The sequence below is a fragment of the Sciurus carolinensis genome, chromosome 12 (assembly GCF_902686445.1).
Source record: "Sciurus carolinensis chromosome 12, mSciCar1.2, whole genome shotgun sequence".
In the NCBI taxonomy this organism is placed as follows: domain Eukaryota; kingdom Metazoa; phylum Chordata; class Mammalia; order Rodentia; family Sciuridae; genus Sciurus; species Sciurus carolinensis.
In genome coordinates, this window is record NC_062224.1 from 39,352,564 (window position 1) to 39,380,510 (window position 27,947).

At 44.5% G+C, this 27,947-nt stretch overlaps 3 pseudogenes; 2 read left to right on the top strand and 1 right to left on the bottom strand.

The window, feature by feature from the left end:
* Window positions 1-14,140, top strand: part of LOC124961268 (melanoma inhibitory activity protein 2-like) — a 38,351-nt pseudogene extending 24,211 nt beyond the window's left edge.
* On the top strand, window positions 9,929-10,081 carry LOC124962504 (uncharacterized; annotated as a pseudogene).
* Window positions 14,141-14,839: 699 nt separating the features above from the next.
* LOC124961269 (cancer-related nucleoside-triphosphatase-like) lies at window positions 14,840-27,646 on the bottom strand (annotated as a pseudogene).
* Between the last annotated feature and the right edge of the window lie 301 nt (window positions 27,647-27,947).

A 27,947-nucleotide genomic window follows, 5' to 3' on the forward strand; every position in this document is an offset into this window, starting at 1 on the left:
AATGATTTTTTGGCAAACATGGCACTTAAGGTTGAACTATTGACAGTTTTTCCCCTGAGATAGGAACAAGTCTAGCAGCCATCAGCAGTTCTATTCAGCAAATTCCCACAGGCTTTATTCAGAGAATTGCAGAAAAGAGAAAAGAGAAAAAAATAGATATATACAAAAACACACATACTCATGGTTTAAGATGTATAAAGAAAATTGTCTTTATTAGTAGACAAAATAATAGTGAACCTAGACAAAAAATACACACTCTTAGCTGTAACAAATAAAATTGTCAAGGCCATTGGATTCAAGGTCAATATTTTTGAAAAATAATTGAATTTTCTATATGCCAAAAACAAAGAAACACGTGTTTTTTAAAAGGGACATTTATAATAGCTGCAAAAACCTAGAAAAACATAGGAAAAGATTTTTAAAACTTCTACACTAAAAGTTACAAAATATTACTAAAGATCTCAAGTAATTGAAAGAACTAGAAACCTTAAGAAGATTCTTTGTCATGTATAAATAATGGTTACATAGGAGAAATTATTTCATAACCATAAACTGGAAAAATTTTAAGAGAATTACAATGTTTCTTACTGATAAAAAACAGGGAAAAGTACTCTCATTTTGCTTATAAAAGTGGAAGTTTAATATTTGGGAGAAAAATCTATTAATATTTATTAAAAGGATACATACATCTTGCTTTAAAAATACAAAAGTCTCATTCTTAGCTACCTACAGCATAAAATTCAAATCGTTCTAAGTAAGGCAATGGGTATGACAACAAATTTTGCATCACCGTCATGATATTTATGTCACTGGATGGGAGAATGGCTACAGTAATTATGTATATCCAGGTTAAAGAAATTAAGTAAACAACATGAATTAGGTTGCTTCTACTTCCAGAGATGACTAAGTATAATGGACCAGATTTAACCTTCTGATTTCAATTAGAAAAAAATTCAGAAACATAAAATAATGATTTTCAAATGTAGGATAATAGAAATCATGGAACAGTGATCTCATGGCAGGGAGAAACAAATATGCCAAGGCATATGTTTGTAAATAGTCTTTCGAGCTCCCTGCCTAGACAGAGCGTCCAGGCTGCTATGAAGGAGAGGAACACAGGAGAAGCATGTGGTCTCTAAGATGAAAAGGTGGTGTTGGTGCAGTGGGGAGATCCTAGGACCTGGAGTTCCTAACAGAGTGCAGTTCCCCTATTCAGGTTCTGGAGCTCTCTCCTTTCTAAACTGCAAACAGAGCAAGCTCCAGAGATCCACTGAAATTCCCCCAGATCAGCACCTGAATATTGACTAGTGCTTGGATGAGAGAAAATTACCTGGGACTGAGGGAAAAATACATCTGAAAGGAGCAGGTGGAACTTTTACAAAATATCACCATGGAACAGAAATATAATTCCCACACCAACTGGAGTGAAAAATTATACGTGGGTATCAGATGGAGTGCTCAAGCCAAATGAGTATGTCCAGACAAAAACACATATGTGAAAGCTAAAAGTGTTTTTACACATCTTCACCAACACTTAGAACAATTCAAATGCATTTCCACTGGTAAATGGATACATGAACAATGGTCCATTCACACAACTCAATTCTACTCAAAGATAGAAAGGAAGAATCAATCATTATATTCAACAATAGTCGATTACAACCTCAATCAAAAACTTCGAAGCAATTATACTAATTGAAAGAAGCCAGATTAAGGAGGCTACATACTGTCTGATCCATTTACTTGCACTTTAGGAACAAGCAATCCATCAGGGATATAGATCTCATAAGCAGTGGCTGGGTATGGAGAAGTGTTCACCACAAAGTGACAGAAGAATTTGGTGGACAAACTGTTTTGATTCTTATCATAGTTACACAATTTTCTATATTTTTTAAAAGTCATTGAACCGTATACTATGAAGGTGGAATTTCACTATATTATATTATTCTTTAACATATAAAATGAAAAATATAGATTATACTTGTTGAGGTTTGGAGGAAATACCATGAGTTATATTAAGAAACAAGATAGGGACACTATTCATAATACTTCCAACTTTTGTAAAACAGTCACAAAAATACTTATGATTTCAAATATGTACATATCTACTCAGAATAAGTTCTATAAGCACACACAGAGGGAGATAATTACATGAGTTGCCTGTTTGGAAGTTTAACAGGGTAGGCAGAAATGGCAAAACAAAGCCAACCAAAGAGGGAAGAAAAATTAAGTCTTATTAACAACAACAACAAAACCACACACACAGACAGACCAACCCCTTCAGCTTTTGTGTGAAGTTTCATATTAAAGGTTCATGAAAGATGGAAAATACTAAAGATTAGTTTAAAATGCTGTAATCTATAAGCTCAAAACTTCAAGAGTCAAATAGGCTAGAGTTCCATTGCCTTAGACATGGGAACTATCATACTCTACTGAATTCCCCTAAAAATTTCTATTTCACTCCTTCCTTTCTCATTGTGGACCTATCTTGTTTTCTTTCTCATCTGTGATTTAAAACCAAAACTGATTACTGATTATCTTCAGGTTTGTTAATGGCAATCATGGATAAAGAAAGGTTGAGGCTATGATTCAGATTACATATATATGTTTTATATAAATGTGTGTGTGTATGTGTGTATATGTGTGTGTATGTGTGTATGTGTGTGTGTACATATATATATACATACATATTTTAACATGGTGGCACATGCCTCTAATCCCAGTGGCACAGGAGCCAGAGGCAGGAGGTTGGCAAGTTCAATGCCAGGTAAGTTAGTGAGGCTAAGCAACTCAGTGAGACCCTGTATCAAAATAAAAACTGAAAAGGGGCTGAGGGTTTAGATAAATGGTTAAGCACCATGGGTTTAATTTCCATTACCAAAAACAAACAAACAAATTTTACCTGGGCCATTTATAAATTAAGAAAGACTGCAATTTGTCTCTCTTACTTTGAATGATAACAGCTCCTCCTAATATTATCCATTATACTGTTATCTTTCAACATTATTTGTATCAGGAAAAGATGACTAGGCTTTTCAATATTTAATACAGGGGCCATATTAAACTTTTCTTTATCACAAAACATAAATAATAAGATGGCAAGTGCCTAAAGGTGAATTTTAAGTGTTTTTCTCCTTGTGGTACTTAATGAGATTCCTAGCATTCCTACTGAAATGGACAAAATCTATTCATGTTTATTGAACTCTTACTATATGAAAAATCTTTAGTATGATTTTTATCTAATTCTCATAATCCTACATGGAAGTACTTTCATTTTTCCTTATTTTCTAGCTAAAAACACTGAAGCACTTTGTGTGCAGTGTTGATGCCATGACTTAATCCAAGGTTTCCCATGCTCTTCATGACCCTGTAAGGATAAATGTCCCATCAGACCACTAGAGTGTAGATTCCCAACTTCTTCTGTGGAATTGCTGTCTTCATTATTTCACTGACAGTTCTTCAGAACATCCATATATTTTCTACCCCCTCCTCTTTGATCTTTTGTTTTCAGAACAAATATGATTGGTTACATGCTTTAATCTGAGGAATCAGTTCTCCATTATACTACAAGCAAATTTCAAATTCCTAGGCACCTCTGCATTTATTTTTATACTCCATGTCTCATCATATGCATCTCACACAGAACTGCACACAGCTCTCCCATCCACTTTCAGTATGTTTCCACTAATTAGACCATGTTCCCCACCATCTCCCCTTAATTCCTTACATCTGCCTTCCTGGCTGCATTACATTTCCCATCAGTCAGTGCTCAGTTCAGGACTCATCTCCCTCAGTAAGGCATCTCAAATCCATTTTAATCACTCTCCATGCCCTGTAAAGAATTATCATACCCTAGGGCAAATCTTACTCATCTGCTTCATCTACCATAGCTTCCACGCTCAGGTCTAGTCTCTGCTGTGTACTCAATAATGGGTTTGAACAAAGAAAATTGAACAAAACATCATATGAGCTAATTTTCCATCTAGTTCTAACTATTGATATTCTCCTTTCTTTTAAACCTTAAACTTAAACCATTCTGCCACAAAATCTTACAGAAAAAAATGAGACTGGCACAAGAAGCAACAATCACATGCTATTAAAGAATGAACTGTGTTTATAAGTATAACCAATGTATGGTCAGTTTCTCTCCCTATTCTTTCATAATAATCCACAATTCCCAATTTCCAATGACTGTAATTAAATTCAACATTTTAATTAAAGTCAACATTTACTTTTGGCATATTTCTTTGGAAGTTTCAAAATAGAAACAAGTGGGATAATGCTCACTGAGCTTGAAAGAGGATCTACTGTACAGGTGTGTGATCACAAAGTTAATATGAAACTACAGTATATGAGCAACAGTATCAGATGCCTTAAAAAAGTAAGCAAAGAGAAAAAGAAAAAAAGTCTGTTTTTCTTTGCGTTTCACAAACCACTTTTGGAGTGCTACATGTAGTTATAGGTCTTCAAATTTCAGAGTAAATGTAAAAATTATAATACTGGCTCAAAATATATGAGGAAGAAGTTCAATTGTTTGTGATAAAGAAGTCTCAAGTGTGATTAAAAAGCATTAAAATATTTTCAGATTTATTTTATAGATAGTGCTAACTCTCTGCTTTCTGTTGTCAGAGAGATTAGACTACTTTTCTGTTTTGCAAAAAAAAAAAAAAATGCTCACAAAAAAAAACAAGTCTACTAAACAGGATTCCTGAGTAAAAGAGGAAATTATCAGAAAACTTTTCTTCCTCTTTAAGCCTTCAATCCAAACTTTTAAGAAAACAAAAAATTTTCATTTTTAAAACATGCTTCTTCTTAGAAACACAATTAACCACAAACTATTAAGTTGGGGAAGAGAGTTCAAGACAAGATGAACCATGGTCACATTTATATAGTCTATAGAGAGAAATGAAAATACACAGTATCTTTATTCTACAACATAAAAGAATTAAAATTAATTTTTCAAAAGAGGAAGATGACTTACTATGGTTTTGTGTTTGCTATGTGATCGATTTTTGGAAAATGGTGTTCTCCATTGCTCAATCACTTACCACCCCCCAGTGGCAATCTTCTGTGAGAAATGGCTCCCAGTCATAGAAACTAGACTCAAAGTCGCAGGTGAGATGATTCTGTATTACAGAAGGAAAAGAAAATAGGTGAGCAGAAATGAATTGAGGTTTTCAGTGGAACATGATCTCTAACCCATAAACTACAAGGTCAGTATAATCATTCTGCTTTGTAGTAAATGTTTTCTAATGATCAGAATAGCTTGCTTTTTTCCAATCTCACAAATTTTACATTTTGTGTGTGAAGCCTGGCTCTTCTACATGCTTCTAGCAACAGGTCTGGCACATTTCATCCTATTTGGCTGTGTCCACTGTATTTAATGATGTCAGGTTAAACTCCAGAACTTCTCACACATTTACTAATTCACCTGCCAATTAGAAACTCCTGAGATGGTAGTTTTAAAAAAATTCATTTGAAACAGGGGAATTTAAATTAATTCTGGACACCTGAGGACTTAAGGTTGGTATCTCAGTTCATTGTTTCATTATTCATTTTTTAGCACATTTTCCAAATTAAATGCCTTGGCATTTTGGAATTGTGGTTAAATTAGATATTCTGAACTTTACTTTTCTTCTCAAAACTAAAAATTGGCAAATACTTAAATTACTATGTGTACCATTAAAGAACTAGTTCTAGGAAAAGTCAGGGTTTAGGATTAGTTTAATAAACATTGTTGCCAGTTTTGACACCAAATTAGTGAGGAAAACAACAGGTTTCAGAGCATTTGGTAATAAACTAGAAATTCCAACAATTTGAGTTTCTGAGAAATTAGCTTTGACTGCTTAAAATTTCATTCTCTAGAATAAGAATCATAGTAACAGCCCATTAGTTTTAGAAATAAATTAATATTATCAATTTAAAAGCTTATTTATGAAATTTCCCTTTCATTGCACAGATACATTTTTGTAAGAGTGGGGGATGAAAAGAAATAACATAATCATTTTTTAGAAAACAACAAAGTTTGACAAGCTTCCTAAAATCAACATGCTGTCATCTTAAATAACAATAACCACTTGCCACTGAGCTCCAAATATGTGTCAGGAATTCTATATATATTAACTTTCTATTTACAAGTAACCAGTAGGGAAAATACAATTTTCCTCCAAAGAGGAAAGTGAATCCCAAGCAAGAGGCCTGTGGTAAATTTTAGTAAATGACACACCTATACATTGAACCTGAGACTCTCTGACACCAAAGTTTAAACTATGAAGTGTCCCTAAACACAGGCCCCCTAATTAAAAATATTTATTACCACGTGCTTACTTCCGACCATTATTTTCAATTTTCAATTGTGTGCCCAATTTGGCTGGCATATTGAATAATCTGATCACATCTTAGTACTTAAAGGTAATGAAGGGGAGGGGCAGCATAGACAAAGGAGATGGTGTTGAGTGGCTGTGGATAAAGACATTAAAAAATAAAGAATTGACTTGGGGTAACCTGTGGATTGGACAGGAGGGCTGATTTTAATAGACAAAAAGTCAGTAGGGAAAGAGAATCAGCAAAAGCAAGCCCAGAAATTACTTCAAGGGGAAGAATTTGGGGCACAGAAAATGGCTTGTGGATAAAGTGACTATAGCAGCACTCCCTGCCACCAGGGAATGCAAGCACTTGTCCTGCCAGAGAAGAGACCTCCAGTGCACCTCTGTGTTCTCGTGGCCTGGGAAAGTATCACCAGTGGCACCAGGAAAAGTGGCTGCCAGCTGAGTTCCTGCAGCCTGGAAAGTGTGTGCTCAGTTCTTCCTGAAAGGGTGGCCATCTCCTGCATTCCTATGACCAGGGAAAGCATATGCTCATGTGGCCACACTTCCTTCCTGCAAAAGCACCCCAATATCCAGCATGCTTCCAACACCAGGAGATAGGAGATAGGAAACCCTAGCAGCTGACCAGAAAATTCCAAGAAGGTGCCTGAACCAGAGAAACTGAAACAAAGAAAATTTTGCCTGGGTCATTCAGGATCTGGATCCCAAGGGAGAAATTTCCCATTGTTACTGGCAGCTACATGGGAGGATCTGCATACCAGGGCAGATACCAGGTATTTCATAGTTAAAGCAGTGAAGGTAAAACCTGTCTCAAACACCCACCAAACAATTCCAAAGTTTCATCCAGACTAAATCCCAATTACTAAAATCTCCCCTTTATAACTCTGCATTACACCAGTCACAGAAACACAATTTGCCAATACCCATAATTGTGCTACCTCAGTGTATCCCAGGAGCCTGGAAGCTGAGATCTACCACAACCAGTTTTTCCTCCTAGATATCCACATACGGGAGCCCCAAATAAACCTGTTCATAAGAAAAGTTCTCCAAGAAACATTATAATCAAAATGACTAACACAGAAAAATGAAAAGAATATTAAAAGATGCAAAAGAGACAGGAGGCCTGATTTTAATAGACAAAAAGTCAGTAGGGAAAGAGAATCAGCAAAAGCAAGTCCAGAAATTACTTCAAGGGGAAGAAGTAATTTACAGGCAAATCAACAAGTCTCACTTCTGACTTCTCAATCAGACACTATAAACAAGAAGGGCCTGGAATGAGATTTTATAAGTTCTTAAAATGATTTCCAACCAAGATTCTTATATGCAGCAGAGCTCTCTATCATATTCAGTGGGGAAATAAAAAGTTTCTATGACAAGAATAAACAAAAAGTATTTATGATAACCAATTCAGCACTATAAAGAAATCTGAAAGATAAACTGAACAGAGAAGAACCCAAAAACAAATCCCCAAACTCCCAAATAAATGAGGAACAATACATGACTAATCATCTAAATGAGAACTAAGACAGAGTTAAACATACTAAAAAATCAAAATGGCAGTAAACCACAACACATATTCATTATAACACTGAATATAAATGATCTCAAATTCTCTACTGAAAGACACAGATTTACAGAATGAATCAAAAACCAAGATTCAACTATATGCTATTTGAAAAAGACTCATCTCATAAGCAAAGGCATTCTCAGGAAAAAGGTAAAAGGATGGAAAAAACATTCCATGCAAATGGAATATGTAAACAGTGGGAGTAACTATTCTCATGTTTGGCAAAGTTGATTTGAAGCAAAAATTAATCAAAAGAAACAAAGACCATTATATCCTGGTAAAGGGAACAATCCAGCAAGGAGATACAATGATAGTAAATACATATGCCCCAAATGTCAATGCACCCAATTATCCTAAAAAAATTCCTTGGCATTAAATCTCAGATATACCCCCAATACAATAATATGGGGTGACTTCAAAATAGACCATATTCTAGATCACAATGTAATCTTAGCAAATACAAAAAATTTAAAAAACTAAAAATTTATATAATTCCAGGCATCCTACCATCCCATAATAAAATGAAACAAAAAACAATGGCCAGAAAAAAGAATGGAAACAAAAACACATGGAAATTAAACAATACTCTTTTAAATTAAGAATGGATCAAAAAAGATATGAGAGAAGATATAAAGAAATTCTTAGAAACCAAAGAAATAAAGATATAAAATACCAAAATCTCTGGGACAGAATTAAAGCAATAGTAAGAGGAAAATTTATTACATTGAACATTTATATCAAAAACAATAGATCCCAAATAAATAAGCTTATGCTCCACCTCAAGGCCTTAGGAAAAGAACAAACTAACTCAAAAATCAATAGAACACAGGAAATAATAAAGATGAGAGCGAGAGCCATAATTGATAAAATTAAGGATAAAAAAACATGCAGGATCAATGCAACAAAGAGTTAGTTGTTTTAAAAGATAAATTAGATTGACACACCACCCAAAACAAAAAAGAGAAGACCCAAATCAACAAAATCATGGATGAAAAAGGAGATACCACCAGAGACATTTCTGAAATCCAGAAGATCATTAGAAACTATTTTGAAAATTTACATCCCAATAAACTCCAAAATCAAGAAGACATTTGCAAATTTCTAGACACATATGACCTGCTCATATTACACCAGGAAGATATAGAAACCTAAACAGACCAATTCAAGTAATGAAATGTAAAAAGCAATTAAGTCTACTAACAAAGTAAATCTAATTAGAATGGCTATTATCAAGAACACAAACAATAATAGATGTTGGCATGGATGTGGGGGAAAAGGCACACTTTCATTTTGCTGGTAGAATTGCAAATTGGTACAGCCACTCTGGAAAGAAGTGTGGAGATTCCTCAAAAAACTTGGAATGGACCCCCCTTTTGACCCAGTTATTCCACCCCTCAGTTTATACCCAAAGGACTTAAAATTAGCATACTACAGTAACACAGTCACAACAATATTTATAGCAGCTCAATTCACAATTGCTAGATTATGGAACCAACCTAGATGCCCTTCAACAGATGAATGAATGAAGAAACTGTAGTATATGTGCACAATGGAATATTATTCAGCCATAAAGAATAATAATATGGCATTTGCAGATAAAAGGATGGAATTGTAGAATATCATGCTAAGTGAAATAATTAAATTCCAAAAAAATGTAAAGGGTAACTATTTTCTCTGATAAGTGAATGATGATATATAATGGGGGTTGGGAGAAGGCAAATGAGAGAAGAATGGGGGAACTTTAGATTACATAGAGGTAAATGAGAAGGAGGAGGGGGCAGGGGTATAAAACATGGTGGAATGAGACAGACATTATTAGCCTATGTACATGTATGATTACATAAATGGTATGAACCTACATTGTGACAACCATAGAAACAAAAATATGTACCCAATTTGTGTATAATTGTATATATCAATTTTTTCTCTTTTCTGTTTTGTCATTCTCTGAATAAGGCTTTATTAAGTAAAGTAACAGGATATAAAATCAATATGCATAAGTCTAATGCATTTCTATTCATAAGTGATGAATCCAATTGCTTCTCGGCCTTTTGGCTAAGATCAAGTGTAGTATTCATGAGTGATGAATCCTCTGCAAGAGAAATTAGGAAAACCACTCCATTCACAATAGCCTCAAAAAAATAAAATAAAATACTTTAATTTATGAAATAAAATACAGTAAGTCCTTTACTGAGGCCTTATTCAGAGAATGACAGAAAACAGAAAAGAGAAAAAATTGATATATACAATTGTACACAAATTGGGTACATCTTTTTGTTTCTATGGTTGTTCACAATGTAGGTTCATACCATTTGTGTAATCATACATGCACATAGGCTAATAATGTCTGTCTCATTCCACCATTTTTTATACCCCTGCCCCCTCCTCCCTCTCATTTTCCTCTATGTAATCTAAAGTTCCCCCATTCTTCTCTCATTTGCCTTCTCCCAACCCACATTGTACCCAATATGTGTACAATGAATCAATGGATTCTGTATAAATAAAAAATAATTTTAAAAGCACTTGACAATTTTAACATACAATCATTATATTTTTTAAATGAGAGAAAGAAGCATTCTTATCTGATAGAAATGATTTTTCGGCAAACATGGCACTTAAGGTTGAAGTATTGACAGCTTTTCCCCTGAGATAGGAACAAGTCTAGCAGCCATCAGCAGTTCTATTCAGCAATTTCCCATAGGTGTTATTCAGAGAATGACAGAAAACAGAAAAGAGAAAAAATTGATATATACAAAAACACACATGCTCATGGTTTAAGATGTAGAAAGAAAATTGTCTTTATTAGTAGATAAAATAATAGTGAACCTAGAAAATAAAAAAAAATACACTCTTAGCTGTAACAAATAAAATTGTCAAGGCCATTGGATACAAGATTAATATTTTTTTAAAATAATTGAATTTGCTATATGCCAAAAACAAACAAACACATATTTTTAAAAAGGGACACTTATAATAGCTGCAAAAACCTAGAAAAACGTAGGAAAAGATTTTTAAAACTTCTACACTAAAAGTTACAAAATATTACTGAAGATCTCAAGTAATTGAAAAAACTAGAAACCTCAAGAAGATTCTTTGTCAAGTATAAATAATGGTTACATAGGAGAAATTATTTCATAACCATAAACTGGAAAAATTTTAAGAGAATTATGATGTTTCTTACTGATAGAAAAAGAGGGAAAAGTACTTTCATTTTGCTTATAGAAATGGAAGTTTAAGATTTGGGGAGAAAAAGCTATCAATATTTATTAAAAGGATACATACATCTTGCTTTAAAAATACAAAAGTCTCATTCCTAGCTACCTACAGCATAAAATTCAAATCATTCTAAGTAAGGTAATGGGTATGAGAACAAATTTGCATCACTGTCATGGTATTTATGTCACTAGATTGGAGAATGGGTACAGTCATTATGCATATCCAGGTTAAAGAAATTAAGTAAACAACATGAATTAGGTTGCTTCTACTTCCAGGGAAGACTAAGTATCACGGAAGAGATTTAACCTTCTGATTTCAATTCGAATAAAAAAATTCAGAAGCATAAAATAATGGTTTTCAAAAGTAGGATAATAGAAATCATGGAACAGTAATCTCACAGCAGGGAGACACAAACATGCCAAGGCATGTGGTTGTAAATAGTCTTCCCAGCTCCCCACCTAGACAGAGTGTCCAGGCTGCTATGAAGGGAGACAGACACAGGAGAAGTATGTGGTCTGAGATAAAAAGGTGGTGTTGGTGCAGTGGGGAGACCCTAGGAGCTGGAGTTCCTAACAGTGCAGTTCCCCTATTCAGCTTCTGGAGCTATCTCGTTTCCCAGCTGCAAATAGAGTGAGCTCCAGAGACCCACTGAAATCTCCCCAAATCAGCACCTGAATATTGACCAGTGCTTGGATGAGAGAAAACTACCTGAGGCTGAGGGGAAAATACATATGAAAGAAGCAGATGTTACAAAACATCACCATGGGCCAGAAATATAATTCTCATACCAACTGGAGTGAAAAATTATACATGGGTTTCAGATAGAGTGTACAAGTCAAATGAGTATGTTCAGACAAAAACATGTATGTGAAAGTTATAGTGTTTTTACACATCTTCACCAACATTTGGAACAATTCAAATGTCTTTCCATTGGTAAGTGGAGTGGGTCTGGAGGCCAGGGTCCCGGGGGGCTCCTCCACCTGCCCACACTCCCGTGTGCTTCCCAGGCCTGCGTACTTATCTTCCACGCTCATGCTGGGCTACCCACCCCACCACAAGCACTCTCATACAGACTTTGTTTTGGGAATTAAAGTATTTACAGTTATTGCTGCATCTGGTGCTTGAGTTTTGCTGAGTCTGCTGCCATTTCTAAATTGTGTCCCTCATGTTGAGAAGGACAGCTCCCTTCTGCACCTTGTTGAGACCCCCGTCTGGTGAATGCCTCTTGGACCCCTGACACCAGTGCCTCACTGCCCACAGACCTGCTTGTGCCTCGGTCCCTGGCTCCCTTCCTGTCTGCTCGTCAGCACACAGGGCCAGTCCTCCTGGACGTGGCCCCTGCCAAGGCAGCAGGGAAGGAGGGACAAGATGTCCTGCCATTGCCAGCACCCTGGGACTTGGGGTGGGGTTGAGGTGAACAACGGAACTTGCGAACTTATGGGGAGCCTCTCCCTGTTGGACAGTTTTAAAGGTTCATTTTCTCCTCCCCGAGTCACCCGTTCAGAGCTAAGAGAAGTCCATCTGTAAACCTGGCGTGGAGTGGCCAACCAGGGCTGCCAGGAGAAGAGGGTGCAGGGCAGCAAGCCTTCCCCAACCCACTCTGCATCCCACTGGCCTCTCATACAGCCGAAATTCTTCGTACGAGCAGTACTGCATCTGCTCTGTGCACCACGGAGGGCATTTCTCCTTAGGACCCAGTCGGGCTGCTGGACCGCCGGTGCCCCTCCTCGGGCCCCTTGCTGGTGAGAGGGATTGTACATCTCCCACGTGCCCCTTAGCATTCTCTGACATGGCAATACAGGAATCACAGCAGGACTTGCCACAGCATCATAGCTACACACACCTGTGAGATTTGGGGCATGTGCACACTAAATCCACAGAAGGCCTGGCAGAGGCACGCAGGGTGTGCTGGAAAGGGCTCGTGCTCCAGAACCACTCAGGCCCAGATCCCCCTCACATCTGGTCCCGGTGCCCACGGCCAGGCCACGGAGCCAGCTCCACACTCAGGCAGAGCAATATCCCTGCCCCCACAAGCACGAACCCCAAACTAGCCATTCCATCTGTTTTGAAGTAGGTTTCATTGGTTTCCTAATTTAAGACAAAAGCAGAGTTCAGTCAACAGTCACCCTGAAGCACAGAGCTCTAAGGGACAATTGCAGAGGGGACATGTTCCTACTCGGGAGCCCAGGGAACCCTGTGCACATGCCACTGCTGCCCAGAGGCCCCAGAAAGGCGCTGCATGTGGGGTCCTGCTTCAGCTGGGGAGGTGGCTGCCCAGGTCTGGGTGCAGGGCCCAAGAGGACACAGCAGGGACACATCTGCCTGTCCCCTCCCTCCACCACACTCTCCTGGGGTTGGCGGGGCCCCTGCAGGGCTTGATGCCCTCACTGTTTTGGCAAGGTTAGGTTCTCAGGCTTGGTAGTGGCCATCCTGGCCCACTGAAGGCCATAACCCACACTGGCCAGTGCTCCTCATCCTGGTGGCTGCAGTCAGCCAGCCTGGTGGACACCCTGACACAGCACCTGGCCACCAGGGCAGGGTCAGTGGAGACAGCCCTTCCTTCCCCTGGGCAGGAGGCCCTTTGTGAAGGAGCATCCCCAGGTCAGCAGGCCTCCTGCTGCAACCCCTCAAGCACACACGTCCAGGTCAAGCCTGAAAGCTGCCCAGGAAGAGCATGGTCGACATGGGGCCTTCCCCGGGCTGCAGGCCCTGGTCATGATCAGGCCTGGGCTTCAGCACTGCCCAGCACCCTGCTCAGACACTTGTCTGCACGTGCACAGACCTGTCAGTCATAGCAGGGACATGCCACCTTTATGCCAGTGATTCTGTAGCTGACTCTAGTTGCTAAAAAGCCTGAAAACTCACAGATCATCACCCAAATTGACCTACAAACACAGAGCTGTCACTCCAGTACCATCATCTTTGAATCCCAGGTTGCCCAGATTTTCCTGCCTCCCTCTTCTGTGGCACCCTCCTGGGGGCTGACCCAGACTTCTGCAACCTTCCTCTCAACGGCACAGCCCAGTGCTGAGGACAGTTCCCTTTGTAGTCTCACCACCTGCTTTCAGGACAGTCATTACCTTTTCCTGGAAGGGAAACAAGGCTCAAAAAGATTTAAAAAAAAAAATGCACCCAAGCCCACGGCCCAGGCAGGGTTCTGAAGGAACCTGGGCCAGGACTTGCTGCCCTTCAGTCTGAGTGGCAGGTGGCAGGACACTCCAAAGGTCACCCACACAAGGACTTGTGTGTTTGAAACACCACGTTTGCTTTAATTTTATTAAGCAACTAACAAAGACATACACAAGAGGTGGGGAGGGAACCCCAATGGCTTTCTGAGGAATAACAATTCAGTGCTGGAGACAGAAGCCCGGAGAGGGGTTTAATTTCAATGACACGCAAAATCGATGGGCAGTGAACTCCCTGTCCACCTGCAACACAAGGACAAACTTCAAGGGGGACAAATTTCAGGGACCTCTGCTTGGTTCCTGCTTTATCCTGGCCGCACACATGACCAAAGAGGAAATGAACAGAAAGCCCTGAGCACAAGCAGGCCATGAGGGGCTGCCAGTCAGCACAAGGCCTCCTGGACTTGCCAAACATTTATGGAAGCTGCTGTCAGCCTCCCCAGCCACAGGGTCCAGATGTATGGGGACACGCAGCTGGAGGCAGGGCTGGAGGCTGTGCTCTGCTGGGCACCTCCGTAGGGCAGCACCACAGGCACCAGCTGGTCTCACTTCCTGTAGCTCTGCACCCAGGCCATGACATCCAGTAGAAGGCGGTTTCTGTTCTGCTTGGTGACCTGTGGGAGGAAGCAGGGAGCAGGCCTCAGACCTCCCTCCTTCCTTTCAGCCCGAGAGCCGGGAAGGCTGGGAGGCCAGCAGGAGCTCTGAGACAGGACAGGTGTCTCCAGTCCCACAGTTCTGCAGAGACAGCCCAAGGGACAGCAAGCCAGGTGAGGTGGTGCACACCTGCAATCCCAGCAGCTTGGGAGGCTGAGGCAGGAGGATCCAAGTTCAAAGTCTGCCTCAGCAACTCAGTAAGATCCTGTCTCAAAATAAAAAATTAGAAGGGCTGGGGATGTGGCTCAGTGGTTAAGCACCCCTAGTTCCACCCCTGGTGCCAAAATAAATAAATAAGAAGGGACAGCAGCTTTGAGAGTTGATGGATTGTGACTTGGGAAGAGTGTGAACCAAGAGCTGTAAGGAAGGCAGGGAGGGGGTAAGGCAGATGGACAGTCATCCTGGAGCAGAAGTGGCCACCAGAGCAGCAAATGACTGAGACCCAGGGACACCCAGAATCCAAGCGTGCTCCCAAGGTTAGAACATCTACTCAGCTCACCAGGGGCTTGGAGGACCCAAGTGCTGTAAGGGGCCTTGGCTCACCTGGAGGAGGAGGCTGAGCCAGAGAAGCAAGGGTGACAAGGTGCAGACCATAACTCGGCCTCCTGACCTCAGCATGTTCTCCATAGGCAGTATCCTTACAACACAAGGACATCCAACAAGCAAGCATGGGAAGCAATCCCGGCATCCCTGCCCCTGTGATCAGTTCTTCCCTCACCACCAATCTGGCAGAACAAAAGGGGCAGAGGCACCAGGGAGAGGGCAGGGCTGACGCTTCCTGTCACTATGCCTCCCCTGACCCCCACACTCATGGGCACAGGGCCGAGGGTGGGACACCACAGAAAGGACGCTGACCTCATGGAGGTGACAGACTAGGGGAGGCATAGCATGAACAAGGATGGGGGAGGTCCAAGACTCCCCACGAAGGGTCCAGAGAGGTGGCAGGACCTGGGTGGGAGGGAACAGGGCTTGGAACACTTTCACAGCTGGGTGCACCTGGACGTGACCCTGATAGGCGGTCAATTGGGAAGAGCACCTGAACATCTTCAATCCCCAGCACTGCATACATTCAGAGTTTGCAATCCTCACCACTATCTAATATCAGAACATTTTCATCACAAATAGAAGCCCCTTCTAGTTACCCCCTTCTGCCCTCCCAGGCCTCTGGCAACCACTTCTATCTGCTCTCTCAGTAATGTTGCCTCTCCTGGACATTCTCTGCAAGTGGAATCACAGGTATGCGATCTGTGCCTGGCTTCTTTTTCACTTGGCATGAGGTGACACTCATTCACACATGTTGTAGAGTGAAACCATCGGTACTTCTGTCCTTTGTGTTGCCAGTAACACCCACTGTATGAAGGTATCACATTTCTTTTATCCCTTCACAGAATCAGGGTGATTCCCACCTTCTGCCCGTAATACTGCTGTGATTGTTCATTGAAAGGTTTTTGTGAACATGTTTTCCATTCTTCTGGGTAAACATCTTGGAGTGGAATTGCTTGTTTTCAGAGTGACTCAAATTTAATTTTTGAGGGACTGCACCTGTTTTCCAGTTTCAGCACCACTGAGGTCCCACCAGCAGGTGTGAGGGCACCAACACCCGTCATCTTCCTTTTCTATCTTTCAGTTGTATTGCAGGCACCCCAAGGGGTGTGCCTTCCCAGCCACCCCTGACACTGCACGGCCTTTCATGGGCTTACTGGTCACCTGTATAGCTTCTGTGGAGAAATACCCATTCAGAGTCTTAGTCTATTTTTATGGGTTTATTTTTACTTATTGTTGAGTTCTTAAAGTCGTCTTTGTGTTCTAGGATTCGGGCTCATCTGATACATAATTTGCCAGCATCTTCTCCCCTCTGTGTGCTCTTTCCTACTCTTGCTGGGTCCTTTGAAGCACAAAGGTTTAGGGTTTTGGTGTGGTCCAACTTATCTATTTTTTCCTTTGCTGTCTGAGTTCTGGATGTTCTTTCATAGCAGGCTTTGCCCTGTTGCCCCTCACAAAGACTTACTCCTATATTTTCTGCCCAGAGTTCTATAGATTTACCTCTTATATTTAATTCTATAAACCATTTTGAGTTAATTTTGTGCACAGTGTGAAGTAAAGGTCCAACTTCGTTCTTTTGCATGTGGATATCCAATTTTCCAGCTGCATTTGTGGAAAACACTGCTCTTTTCTCATTATGCTGCCCAGACTCCCTCATGGAAAATCAAGTGGTCATAGACATAAGAGTATTTTTGAACTTCCACTCTCTTCCAATGGTTTACATGTGCACCCTGATGCCAGTACTACAGTCTCAACTACTGTGGAGTAAATTTTAAATCAGAAATCAGAAAGTGTGAGTACTCCAACACTGTTCACTTTGCAGATTATTCTGACTGGGCCCGTTGTATTTTCATGTGAATTTCAGGATTTGCTTCTCAATTTCTGCAAAAAGAACCCACTGCTATTGACTTCTGATCTTATAATATCCAGCAGTTGGCGAATGAGCCCCTGCCCTGGCTTTGCATCCACAGAACAAAGGTGCGAGGAACCAGAGACAGTATTGAATTCCCACTAAGAAGAAAACAGTTTATGTCCTCTTTGTCTAAAATACATGTAGCAAGAAAAGCAAAAGGTCTAAAAACTTCCAAATAGAGAGAAGCTGGGACCTAGCATCTAGTACACTTATGATCCTACAACCCAAAAGTGAGAACTGAAAGAATAAAAATGGCTTTGTGGAAGAAGCAAGTTTAAAGGGCTCTGAATTCTTATTATTAAAGTAGCTTTTGGTTATATTAACATTTTTATAAAACAGAAAAGTCAAATAACATCTCAGACTCAAGTCACAGAAGAGTCTGCACCCCACTGACAAGCCAGTGCCCCTGGCTGCAGGCATGGGTGGATCCTGCCCCCACCACACACGCTGTGAACAGGTGAATCTGCACACCTAGCACCCCACACACGCTCCCAACCTGCCGGTCTGCTCCACCCAGTTAATTAAAAAACTAGGAAAAGTACACATATCCCTTTCCAGTAATCTCAACCCACAAAAACTTTCTCCTTTTGCCTCCAAGGCATCAACATGGCCGTTACCTACTGTTTTCACAATTAGCTTCCGTGAGCCAAATACTGAAATAAGTTCAAAACAAAAACAGTTATCGGTGTTATATCTAGAGAGTAATAACCTTTAGAAGCCATGAAAAAAAAATGTGGCCAATGTTCTGAAAGAGCAATATAACCTCAGGAAGGCCTCGGTCAGTACCCAAGTCATGGCAGTTCCCACACCTCCAAGACCCTCCTGTGGTCTGGAAGGTCTCCAGTCAGAATCAGCAGGACCACGAGCTGCAGCAGTGCCCAGCAGGTCAGGGAAGCACCTGGGCAGACCAAGGTTGGATGACAGCTGACATCGGCAGTTCAGCTTCTGCTGGAGCCAAGGGGAGGACAGCAGCAGGCAGAGGCAGGAGCATTCCGGGGCAGGCAGGCAGCATCGCAGCCTGGACGCCAGACAGCACCCCCCACTGCAGCCAGGGATGCGAGGCACCAGGTTAGGTGCCAGGCTCATCACAACACGAGCTCCCACTGCAGAGGATGTGACGTGGCTCAGAACCTCGCCAATGCTGTGACATGGACTAAAAGACAGAAGACCAAGTTGGTGACTTTTCTCTCAGAAACCAACAGCATGTGATGGCAAAGTCCCCTCCAAACTCGACAGCAAGTCACAGGAGACGAACTCTCATCCAGCTCCACTAGCCTGCTCCTCCTCCTGCCTCAGGCCTGTGCTCAAGCGGCACACAAAGAGACCTTCTGCCCACCCCAGAGGCCTGTCCACCCTGCCTGACCTTCCCTTCTACCAGCCACGACTGGACACATCCCACGAATGCTTGCTTGGTGGGTCCCCTCCATGCAGCAGGGGTGCCGCCTCATGGAGCAGGGAGCAGCTCGAGGCTCATGTAGTGGGGGAGAGGCCAGTCCAGGGCAGCTCCCCTACCCTGTCTTCTGGGCAGCAGAGGTGCGAGGATACCTTCCTTCTGGAGACTGTCTTTCTTTGTCTACCTACACATCTGAGTGTCGCCATTCCTGCCTCACCCGTCAAACACGACCTCAGGAGCTTGAGATGCTGCCACCAGCATGCAGCTCAACCTCCGCACAGTGCTCTCACCCCCATGCTCCTGAGGGATCTTTACCTGGACTGAATCCTCTGGGTGCTGGGCTACTGTTCCAACCCTGGGGCCCTGAGCCCAGGGGCATCTCCGCCCACATGTCAGTGAATCCAGAGTCAGGTGCTGCTTGTCCCACGCTGCTCTCGGGACTCAAGTCAGTGCCCACAGGTCTGGTTCTGAGGTTCTTGGAACGGATTTCTTCAGTTTACCCAGCTGTGGTTCACAGTGGGTTTTTGGAATCTGTAGGTTTATGTCTTTAGCAAACACGGGGAGATCTGGGCTACTGTTTCCCACCCATCCCCAGGGCTCGTTCTTGACATTTTTATTCTGCCTGCTGCTCTATCTTCAAATCCACTAGTTCTTTCTTCTGTCATCCTCAGAAGGTGTGCCCACAGATTAACGTTTTGATTTGGTTACTGTACTTCACGGTTGTAAAATTTTCCTGTGATTCTTCTATTGTCTCTATTTTTGCTGCATCTTTCACTCTGAGACTTTCAGTTCTTCATTTGCTTCCAGGGCCTGTGATGGTCACTGAGGCAACACAGGATGCTGGGCCCAGTCCTGCCCTGACTCCAGCACTGTGATTGGAAGCCCATATCTGCCAGCTGCCTCTTCATTCCAGCTGCAGCACGCCCAGCTCTCAGGACAAGTGACCTGTGTCCAAGTCTGTCATTCACTAGCTGCTTGCCTGGCACAACACAACCACGAGCAGATGGCACTGGCTGGGTGGCATGCCCCCCATCCTGGAGCTCACTCAGCCAGGCAGGGCTGCGCAGCTCCACCTGGGGCCTGGAGCTGGCTGCCTTCTCTTATTCCTTCAGAAGCTGTGGAATCCTCTCCGCCTCTCTGCTCAGACTTCCTTCCCTTGCCCTACCTGCCTCCCGATCAGGTCTCCTCACAGGTGCCTGCTCCAGGACGCTGCCGGCAGAGGCCACTGTCAGACAAATCCAGACATCCATTGCTTCTGGGCATCAGAAAGGACCCAAGGCACATGTAAGCCAACCACTCAGTCTGCTGGTAAGACATGAGGGTCCTTGTTTTGAAGCCAGGGCAGCTGGAGAAGAGTGGGGCATGCAGCCCCCTACCAGAGTTCTCTCAGAGCTGGTGCCTTCTGTGCCCCACTAGGAGCAATGACTGCCCTGCTGGAGGACATCCTCCCCTCTGGAGGGGGGATGTGGCTATCGGGGATTCCCCTGCCCGCAGGAAAGAACTCCCCGACAACATGGAGCTTTCCAAGATTCTTTATTGTTCTCTTCTTCCCGCTCAGGGGAGCACACAAAGAATATATATAGTAAGGCAGCCAATCAGAAAGATATACAGACAAGGCACGAGCTACATGCATGATCCTAATGTGTAAGTGTATGGGGCACGAGCAGATCACGCGCTGCACACGAGCAACAGGAGCCAACAGTTAAGTACTTCCTCATACGGCGTCAGCGCGACTCCTGCTTATTGCGTCATCAGTATGTGCCATGGACCGTACGTTGGCAAACTGCCAGCTGCCATCCTGCTTAGCCTGGGGCTAGGGGTCCCGGGAACCCCGACATGTGGCCTCATCTTAAGACATAGCAAGTACTTCTGGACATGGTCCTCAGCTCCTCTGACCCTCCCTTGATTTTCGGGTCCCTGTTGCTAACACCACAAAGCCCAGCCTTCCAGCATAGAAGCGCCATCACCTACTCCTCCAGCACCACTGCCTCCATGTCCACAGACACTGTCATCACAAACCTCTACCTCGGAGGCGGTGCACAGAGGGGCAGATGGTGGCACTTGGCTCTGAGGCCACTGACATGAGGACTCTGCCTTCGCACCTTTCCAGCCTCACTCAGACATCACCTCCTGGGACAGACATATGCTGCCAGGCCTCTTCCCAGCCTTCAGCAGCAGCTGGAACTGCCTCCTGCATCTGCCTGCACACGTGGCACTCAGCTCCTGCACTCGGTCCCATGCTCCTGGGGAACAGACCCACCAAGATGTTAACAGTGCCCTGCACACAGTAGGTGCTCAGTTAGCACTGGCCAAGGGAGTGTACCTCTGAAGGAGATGCACATGCCTTCCAGATCTGGCTGGTCCAACCCCAGCATGGTCCTTCACTGCCACACAGGATGCACTGGTGGCAACATCCCAGCAGGGCCAGCAGGCCAGGGGACCTTGCAACCAGTGAGGCAGGCTGTTGCCACTAATGACATGTTAACTAACTCAGGCTGACTCCTTACTTCCTGGTGGGTGAGCAGGATCAGGGCCTCAAAGGCGGTTTCAAGGGTTGGTGACGATGAATCCGACCACCATCAGGGATTGGTTAACAACAGTTCCGCGAACGTGATCAGCTCGTGCTTGCCATATAGTCCAATAGGACTCTCACCTGTGTGAACCTCTCATGCCTTGCTGACCTTTAAGCTGATTGGTTCCTGCCTAGCCCCCACCCTACATAAAAGCTGTGTGATCTCCTCAATAAACGAGTTCCTGCTGTGACTGGTCTCCCTGACATGTCTGTCTGATTCTCCTCTGCCCAGAGGGCTTGGAGCGGGCAGTCAGTTGGCTCTACCTATCCCCATCTGTCCTTCTTGGGGAGTGCCCCCTTCCCTTGCCGCTGTTCGAGAAGAGCAAGGGGGCTTAAGACCCCGACAGCAGGCGCTGGCTCTGCTCCAACCTGCTGAGGCCCCAAGTCCTCCACTCGCCACCTGCCTCTGGGAAGCTTTTAACCTGGGGTGGGGGTGGCATGAGTGGAGCTCAACAAGGGCACTACCGGGCACAGAGGAGGGCAGCAGAGAAGACGCAGAGACACGGGAGGGACCGAGGAGGGCAGCAGGCTGGTATACTCAGTGGTTCCCAAGGTTCATCAGTGCGTGGAGGATGGTGTCATTCTAAACCCCTAAGATCAGACTAGGTGATGCTGCAGCACAAGGGCATGTAGGGGGCGGAGGAGCAGGAGAGGGCAGGGTGCCTGCAGGCAGGGTGCACTCACGCTGAATACCTTCACATCAGGCCTGCCCCAGATCTCCACCAGGGCCAGCTGGGATGGTGCCCAGGATGGTGGTCGCTGGCAAGGACAGAGTCTGGCTCGCAGCCTGGATGAAGGTCTGGCTGAAGAGCTCCATCTTCCTGATCTCATCGATGACACACACTCTGGGTCTGAGGCCTCTGCAGGAACCCACCTGGGAACAGAGACACTCACAGGACACTGGGCCACTCTACTCGCAGGGCCCCACATGCCACAGGCTGTCCTCACGTGCAGACTCACAAGAAGGGTGAGCCTAGGAGTCTGCAGCACCAAGCACTCAGTCCCCAAGTCCTGGCTTCTTGCAATATTTTATTCCTCACAATGGTTCCAACAGTGACCCCACCTTATGCTTACATGTACCCAGAAAATAAAGGGCACCCCAATACCTCAGGTTTAAAGAAAGGACACAGCAAGTCTGAGCGCCACGGCAACGCTGGCCTCTTGACTCCAACTCTGAGTCTTGCTCCGAGAGGTCTAGACTAGCACTGGGCACTCCTATCCAGGGCCGGTGGCAGAGGCACTCCACAGCACCCCAGTGTCCCTGTCAGGGCCTGTAGCCAGGCCGCGGCTCATCCTGGATGTCCTACAAGCCCCTCAGGGTCCCACGCACACCATCGCTGAACCCACAACACACAGGTTCTTGGCTGGGAGAGCTGTCCTGGGACTGAGAAGGTCCTACCTGCTGACAGGCAGAGGGGCAGCATAAAGAACCCCTCCTGTGACACAGGCCCTGAGGACCAGCCTGGAGGCTTGGGCTGTGAGACCCCAGGACAGATCAACAGCCACTCTGACCCCTCTTCCTGGCAAAGACAGACCCAGCTGTGGAGGGTCCCTGCCAGGCACTGCTGCTGTTGCCCCAATGCTCCAGGATGACCAGAACCACCCCTCCAAGGAAGCCCCGCAGAGCAGAGCGCCTTCAGGCTGCCCAGCTGCTGCAAGGCAGGTGTGCACACTTTCTCCAGGTGCCTGCCCCCACTGAGAGCACTGTGAGGAGTGCTGGAGACCAACAAGAGGCGCCCCACGCCTAGGCCCCAGCCACACCCGTGTGCCACACACCTGCACACCTTCCCAGGAACCAGGAACTGTGTCCAAGAAACCCCTCTCACCATGAAGAAACTGCTCTCCAGGGGCAGAACACGTGTGCCTGGCAGCCAAGGCACAGGTGTGAGCACCACCTTATGGAGCATCCTCAGCCAGTGGCCAGCTGGGCAGCAGACCTGACCACAGGTGCAGGGTACGCTGTCCTCACCACCAGCAGCATTCAAACTGTTTTCAAAAAGTTTCATATGCTAGTAAAAATTTTACCACTATTTGAACTTTGGAGAAAAGCTCTTATCTCTGCCGCCAACTGTCCTCCTCTTTATTAGAAACTGCCTGGAGTAGGGACAACAGACTGTTTGCTACAGAGAGGTGGTGACAACTGGCAAGTGGCTGGGGGCAAGAGAAGTTCAGCTACAATCCCAGCTGGGGGTTCAGCTCCCCAAGGCGCCAGACCTTGGTGGGACGCGCATTTCAAGGAGTTAAATCTGCTTGCCTACAGGGAAGGCCTACAGAGGATACCATGCTGCTCAGAGTCCTGCAAACAGCCTCCCCAGGAAAGATGCTACAGAAGGGAGAGAGAGAAACCCCATTGTGGTCACAGAAAGGAGGCTGTCTGGAAAACAGCCACATCCTCCACATCAACAGGGCCCTCACTCTGCACAGTACCCATCATCCCACGTGACTCCAATGCAGCCTCAATTCCACAGCTCAGGATAGCTCTGCCTGACAGATGCTGTGCCACCAGGAAGGCCTCAGTAAAACAGGAATGTGGAGGCAGTGTTCTGAGGATGGAACCTCCAGCGGACAGTCTGCACTCAATAACAGTCAATGCCACCACGCTGCTACCACCAGCACAGGACAATGCGGGAAGACCAACGCATGGGGGGCAATGTTGGAATGGTAATTAAACAGTGTGGTACTGATGCGGAAATGAAGGTCCAGCATCGATGAGAGACGGCCCTCGAGCATCACGCACACACATTTAAACATGACTTATGAAGCAAAATACACTGATTGGATGTGAGTTGTCTGATAAACGATTTTACCAAACTAGCTAAGTATCTGGAAGGAAACCAACTGTCTCCCGTGTTACATTTGAAATAAATCCAGGTGGACTGACAGCATAAGTGCTTTTTTAAAAGCACAAGGAAGAAGAAAAGTAAAGTAAAATGTTATGTTAAATTTGAATAGGGCTGAACTAAGTGACAAGCAGAAAAATAGAATCAATAAATATAAAAAGGTCATCTGCCTTACAAAGGGGAATGGGAAGAAGAATCCAACAATAATTTAGACTAAAGAAACCAAACAATGGAAACCCTCAAACCTCATTAGAACCTTAAAAATGCAAACCGAGGCCAGGAAGTGTCTTGGAACTGTGAATCAGGTACTTGCAACGTCCTCACACCACAGAGGACCAGAGTGGTCCTGGGACCAGGCTCCTCACACCATGCTGCCCTTCAGGTCCTGTGGGAGGCCAGCCCCACTGGGGACAGAGCTCCTACTTGGTTGTAAGATCACTTCCGACTGGGAACAAGGTGTCTGACATGAAGGGAACCACAGTAGATCAAAGATGAAAAGCCCACTCAGAGAGTCGATCATGAACCTCAGTTCTGAAGATTATTAAGATATGAGACCATGTCCAATCACTCAGTCACTCTGCAGGAAAAACAAACCGGACCCATAAACTGGGAGGTGCTGTTTCTTCAGTTCTGGACAACTGAACAAACAGACTAGGCAGCCAGGCAGGCAAAGCATGCCAGCAGTGGCTATGTCGTGGTAAGACCTGAGTGACTCACGTTGTCTTTCCTTTTTTTATAACTTTTTTTTTTTTTTTTTTTTTTTTTTTTTAACCATGGACAGAGAAAATTTCAATATTTAGGAAAACAATGTGATAGCTCTCAAGTAAGGCAAGGTCAGTCCTAGATGAGCGATCAACCCAGCTGGGCCTACAGTGGGCTTCCTAGAAGCCCAAGACCTTCCCCATGAGCACTGGCCTCCCTCCTTCCCCTCCCATGCCCCTGCTCTGCTCCATCTCTGCTCTGGTCTGCAGAGTGTGGCAGATACCCATGCTGAGGTGAGCCTGTGGACCTGAGCCTCCTGGGCTCCCAGCCAGTCCTGCTTCCATGGGGACCAATGGGCATGCCACACTGGTCCAACCTGAGAATTATTTTCCATACATTTTTCATAGTATTTTTAAAAGGACTCAAACAACCCTCCACTCACATTGAGGCTTTTACATATGACAGACATTTCTTAACTTTCTCAGATCTGCTTTCCCAGGTCCTGCAAGCTCAACACTGGCCCTGGATGGAAGGTCTCACCTGTTCCCCTGGGGTTTCTAAAGCTTCCAACCCACCCTGTCACTACCTGACAACAGCAAAACCTGCGTCTTCACACATCCCTATTTTTGTCACCTAATCTTTGTGTTTTTATAAAAGCTAAACTCTAATTCATTCTCCTTTCTTCATCACAATAATATATGGGGGATGGGAGAGACATTTTTGCTCTAGAAAAGAAATATAAGCCATAACTGGATAGGGATGCTCTGTGGGGGGCCATGCCTGCCTGGCACCTGGCACACTGCTGATCAGAGCACAGAGTTGTCTTTGTTCCTTAATGAAGAAGACAGATGCAAGCTCTTGATGTGGTCAGTACAGGAGTGCTTATGTAACCCTGCAGCTAGACATCAGGCATGCACCCTCTTCTCCCAGAACTCTGTCTGCTGACAGGAAGTAAAAATCAATTCTGTGTATTGATCCAATGCTCAAAGTCAGACTCTTCCCTTGGAATTTCATTAAAGCATTTCACTTGCTGTTTGGACATTTAGGTGGAGGTATCTGGTGGAAAAACACCACATTCTCTGACTGCTCCCATGAAACTCAGCAGAGGGAGGTTTCCAGGGGAAGGAGGGTGAGGAGGGGGGTGGTGGGTGCAGCAGAGTCAAAGAACTAACTCGTGGGCTGGGGAGCTGCAGCCCCACCAACAGGGGAGAAGACTCCTCCAACTAGAGGCGCCCTCAGCAGCTGACTCTGAACTCCAGTGGTCTTGGCAATCACTAATCCCCTGCGCTGTTCAACTGCACTCTAGTGCTCAGGGGCAGAGGCACAACCCGGGAAGATGGTGTGCCAGCAACCAAGATGGAAGGTGCTAAGAGCCTGGGACAGGATGGCCCTGGCACCTGTGGGCTAGAGCACAGCCGGATGACCTCAGAGGCAGCAGGGTCAGTTGGCACAGGGCCTTCCAGTCCACTGGAAGCATGTTGGACCTTAGTCCTGGTGCAGTGGAAAGCCCTTGAGATGAGTTCACACCACTCTATTTCCCTAAATCACTCTGTAAGATCCTCAACAGGGCCCCAGAGCCCTGCACCCATGACCCCAGCACCTTCCTCCTCCTCCTCACTCCTGCCATCTAGAAGATTCTCCCTGGACCACCCCTCCCCAGTCACCCTGACACTCTCTTCTCTTCTCCTCCTTTCAGTGTGGACGTCAGCTCCTCAGAGCCCCTTCCTGGCCTCCTGGGCCCTGTTGTCCCCACACTGCTCTCACAGCACTGCTGGAGGGATCCCTGTCCTCATCTCCCATCTGTGTTCCCACTAGGCTGAGAGTCTCCAGAGATGAGCTTATGTATGTTTTATTCATGATCCTGAACTTGATCCAGGAGTTGATGATATGTTATAAACAGATGCAAAGAGTAGGTAATAGATCATCAATAAAGCCAAAAGCTAGTTCTTTGAAAAGATCCTCTAAATTGAAAAATCTTTAAGTAGACTGATTAAGAAAAAAATGGGAAAAGTTAAATAAAGAAGAAACGAAAGAAACTTCAGTCAACACAATCAAGCTTACAAAATAAAATTAATATATAACTTAGATGAAATGGACAAAATGCCAAAAGGCACAAATACCACAATTGATCCAGTAAGAAATCAAAAACCAGTAGACATAAAACAAATAAAGAGATTAAACTAGTAATTGAAAAGTTTCTAATAACAAGTTTTTTGGGCCTATATGGCTTCCATACATTAAAAAAAAAAATCCTAAGACCAAAGCCAGACAAAAATTCCCAGAAGATCCCCAGGAAATAAGGTAAGAACACAGATGCAGAAACCCTCAGTGCCAGCAATGAACACAGCCACAGATAAGGGGCTCCAGACTCAGGGAAGGTAGGGCAGTGCTGTCTTTGGGGTGCAGGCAACTGGACTCGGGAGCCTTCCTGCTCTCCCTAATGTGGAGTATCCACATGTGCCGACCAAGAGGCAAGGCCTTCGTGTGCAGCCCAGGGTATCACGCTGCATCTCCTCAGCTCAACTGCTTGAAGAGTTTAACCTGCAAAATGCAAATCTGACCTCCCTGGAAGAGCAAATGCCATTCTGTTCCCATCTCAACTCCTGTGATGCAAAGCACAGGCAGGCTCAGGAGACAGGAACTATACTCAGCTTCCTCACGATGGGAAGTGCCAACTGCTCAAAAGAAGTTGTCAACCACTTACTGCCTGACCCGGCACTCATGCTTCCCTGGCATTGGCTCTGACATGTGAGAAAAGATGCTATTTTGAGGAGGACTCCTGCACTGATTCCTGGTGCTCAGCAGCCCCCTACACAGCTGGCCCTCTGCACATTCCCCCATCCTCAGCAACCAACTAGTGAAGATTCTGTGAGCACTGGCCCTACTACTCTCCCCTGGGAATGGCACTCACTGAGTGTCTGCACACCACCAAGTCTTGCAGTGTGATCGCAGCCCCAGTGCCTAAGCTCTCTGGAAAGTGGGGTCAGACACAAGGCCAAGAATTACCAAGGGAGAAAAGCACAGACTCTGGGACCAA